The following is a 4,049-nucleotide window of genomic DNA, read 5'->3' on the forward strand; positions in this document are numbered from 1 at the left end:
CCATCAACCGTGACTATTATATGGCGTTATTGGAGCATTTGAAGGTCGAAATCGCGGCAAAACGGCCCCATATGAAGAAGAAAAAAGTGTTGTTCCACCAAGACAACGCACCGTGCCACAAGTCATTGAGAACGATGGCAAAAATTCATGAATTGGGCTTCGAATTGCTTCCCCACCCACCGTATTCTCCAGATTTGGCCCCCAGCGACTTTTTCTTGTTCTCAGCCTCCAAAAGGATGCTCGCAGGGAAAAAATTTGGCTGCAATGAAGAGGTGATCGCCGAAACTGAGGCCTATTTTGAGGCAAAACCGAAGGAGTACTACCAAAATGTTATCAAAAAATTTGAAGGTCGTTATAATCGTTGTATCGCTCTTGAAGGGAACTATGTTGAATAACAAAAAGGAATTTTGACCTTTGTTAGACCGGGGACTTAACAGTCAACCTGTTAATGTGGGTTATTCAACCTATATTTTTGGTAAGTAAATAATTGTAAACTTTTGTGTTATCTTATATCCTTTCTCCAAATCCTTAGGAAATATCTTGGACTAATAAGCATGGGGGCCCCAAAAATTAAAAAAAATATTCATACCATTCTCAACACCAATTTCGCTTAAAATGATTTTTCTTGATTCCACTTCAGGTGGTCAGTGTGTTAGCAAGAATAAAGCTAGCAGAATAAAGACAAAAAAAAAAAAAAAAAAACAACCAAAAAAATTATGATAAAATATTTGTTTGTCCTTATGACATGGCAATTTTTATGAATTGCTTGGCACTCTGTGGTGAAGTGAAGGCAAATTATCTGAAGGAAAGTAAACAAAACACATGATGCATACCACCAAGATTGCTTAATTTGGCCAAATTGCCCTTAATTCACGCGCCGGTGAAGTGTGTTAAATTGCTATAGCACACACACTCTCAGAATCGCCTTTTCCCCCAAAAACAAAATATGATCATTTACTTTAGAATACCCCCCGAAGGCTTCAAATCTGCAAAAGTAATATTGTATCGTCATCATCATCATTGGAGGCAGTAACAGCCACACAGATTTACCATCTTTACTTCTCCTGGATCACTCTGTATGTGGGACATTCATGTGTTTTAGCTCGAACACATATCCTGTGAGATATAATGTATGGGGTCTGCTCTCTAAGGGAAATTTACTACATTTGCTTATGGGTGGCGGTGTGTGAGGGGCTGTACCACTACCACCACCACCACCACCCGGTCAATGAATTTGGCAAAACGAACGGTTCCATGGCCAATCAACGCCTCCGGCTATAAGAGTGTTGGCCATTGTTGCTGCCATACATTTGTAACCACCATTGGGGCCCCCATGCCTAATTCACATCTTCATTTTGGTGGTTAGCCTTTAACTTTCGGATTCATTTGCTGTGTTTTCATTTTCATCAATGATGAACTTCTTCTGTTTCAAGCACATGGGTTTGCAGATTGGTTAGCTGACTGCCTGACTGGATGATGACGTTGTGGCCGCTGCAAACAACTCTATTGCATGCAATTTAAATTTTGTGGTCCAGCTTGATTTTTTGGTTTTCTGATTCTGTTTTAGCGGTAAAACACTCAGCCGGAGGTCCATATCGAATGAAGACGTTTCGTGACTTAAAGTGCGCTTCAATAACTCCTCTGTTTCGTTTTATTTGCTTGTTGTTGTTGTAGTTTTATTTTCTGGGAAGGCTAACTCCTTTCTCACCAATAATTTGATTTTCGCACGAGAGAGAAGATATTTTTCAAGATTTACAAATTTAGGGTAAATGAATTTGAAATATTTTTGTTTGTGTTTACTAAACGGAAGTATTGATTAAATTTCTTTAAAATCGAGATATTAAAAATTTCAAATTTTAACCCGCCCTCATAGAAGTTTACTTGAATCCAAGGATGGTGATGTTCCTTTAAGTATTTTGGTATTGATTCCGAGCCAAAGAAGTTAGGTAAATGCATTGTTCATGAAGTAATCCACTACAATATTATACATATATTACAGTGTGGCTGGTATGTATTGGAAACAACTCCAGTGGCAGTTCATTTTGTTGTTTACAAGCTTGGTAACGCATTTTATTCAATCGCATTCAGAAATAAAGTTATTCGTTATAGTGTGATTGCTTTATAAATATTTGGCTGGAAAACCAAAAGTGACTATCGTTAGATCCCTTCAGTATATAAATGTGAATAAATCTTTTGTTTGCCGTGCCATTGGTCGTTACCGTAATACTGGCAGTAGTGTTGCATTGTCTCCAACAATTGCACGAAAGACAACAACATCATAAATGATCCGAAAGTGAAGATCAGATTTGATCGAAATCTACGCCACAGCTGGGATGGAAAATGCAGTACTATAGTACTTTTTCACCAGTACCGTAGTACCCCCGCGATTATTGCTAGTTGAAAACTTTAACCAATACCCTGCCATGGGGACGTGAAATACAGTCCACTACGGCAATTTTTGCAAGCCCGAGAATGGAGCCACCGTGGTGCAATGGTTAGCATGCCCTCCGAACATCAAAAAGTTTTTCAGCGGCGGATTATCCCACCTCAGTAATGCTGGTGACATTTCTGAGGGTTTCAAAGCTTCTCTAAGTGGTTTCACTGCAATGTGGAACGCCGTTCGGACTCGGCTATAAAAAGGAGCTCCCTTGTCATTGAGCTTAACATCGAATCGGGCAGCACTCAGTGATAAGAGAGAAGTTCACCAATGTGGTATCACAATGGACTGAATAGTCTAAGTGAGCCTGATACTTCGGGCTGCCACCTAACCTAACCTAACCCCCGCGAATAATTTAGTACCTTTTGTATAGATATTTTTGAGCCGATTTCAGATTTATTGTACAATAGTTTTGACAAAATATTTTAATATTTTGAGAAAGTCTTTAACATACTTATTTGCTAATAGTATTTTAAAAATTTGTCAAAACAGACAAGTTCATGCGGTAAGAAAATCTCGATTTTGTGAAAGAACACTTTCCCGATGGGAAGTTATCGATCGAACCAAAAATTTTATTTTGCAAAAATTTATTTCTTCACAAAGTTTTGTCAAACTTTTATTTCTACGGAAAATTTTGTCAAAATTTTATTTCTATAGAAAATTTTGTCAAAATTTTATTTCTATAGAAAATTTCATCAAAATTTTATTTCTATAGAAAATTTCATCAAAATTTTATATCTATAGAAACTTTTGTCAAACTTTTATTTATATAGAAAATTTTGTCAAAATTTTATTTCTATAGAAAATTTTGTTAACATTTTATTTCTATAGAAAATTTTGTCAAAATTTTATTTCTATAGAATTTTTTTAAAATGTTATTTCTATAGAAAATTTTGATAGAAAATGTTCTATAGAAATTTTATTTTTATAGAAAATTTTGTTAAAATTTTATTTCTATAGAAAATTTTGTCAAAATTTTATTTTTTTTTTATTTTATTTCTATAGAAAATTTTGTCAAAATTTTATTTGTATAAAAAATTTTGTCAAAATTTTATTTCTATAGAAAATTTTGTCAAAATTTTATTTCTATAGAAAATTACGTCAAAATATTATTTCTATAGAAAATTACGTCAAAATATTATTTCTATAGAAAATTTTGTTAAAATTTTATTTCTATAGAAAATTGTCAAAATTTTATTTCTATAGAATTTTTTTTTAATTTTATTTCTATAAAAATTTTTGATAGAAAATGCTCCAAAGAAATTTTATTTTTATAGAACATTTTGTCAAAATTTTATTTCTATAGAAAATTTTGTCAAAATTTTATTTCCATTCGTTTTGTTTTGTTATTGTTGGTTTTGTTCTTTAAGCATTGTTGTTGTTTTTTTTTATTTCAGCTGCAAACCATACATTGACTAAACTACAAGTGTAGCTTAACCAACAGAGGAAAAGAATGTTTGTCAAATTTATTTGGGCAAAGCCCTATAGACGCAAGATGGTTGAATGGACGCACGTTTCGGAATTACCACATTCCTCATCAGCATCCTCTACTTGCAGCTAAACTATCAACCAATTATCAGAATAAATTCGGGTAATTCACTCAACCCAAAGT

At 33.9% G+C, this 4,049-nt stretch overlaps 1 pseudogene; it reads left to right on the top strand.

Moving 5' to 3' along the window:
- The first annotated feature begins 2,355 nt into the window (after window positions 1-2,355).
- LOC142227702 (U4 spliceosomal RNA) lies at window positions 2,356-2,477 on the top strand (annotated as a pseudogene).
- The last annotated feature ends 1,572 nt before the right edge of the window (window positions 2,478-4,049 follow it).

The sequence above is a fragment of the Haematobia irritans genome, chromosome 2, assembly GCF_050003625.1.
Source record: "Haematobia irritans isolate KBUSLIRL chromosome 2, ASM5000362v1, whole genome shotgun sequence".
Taxonomy (NCBI): domain Eukaryota; kingdom Metazoa; phylum Arthropoda; class Insecta; order Diptera; family Muscidae; genus Haematobia; species Haematobia irritans.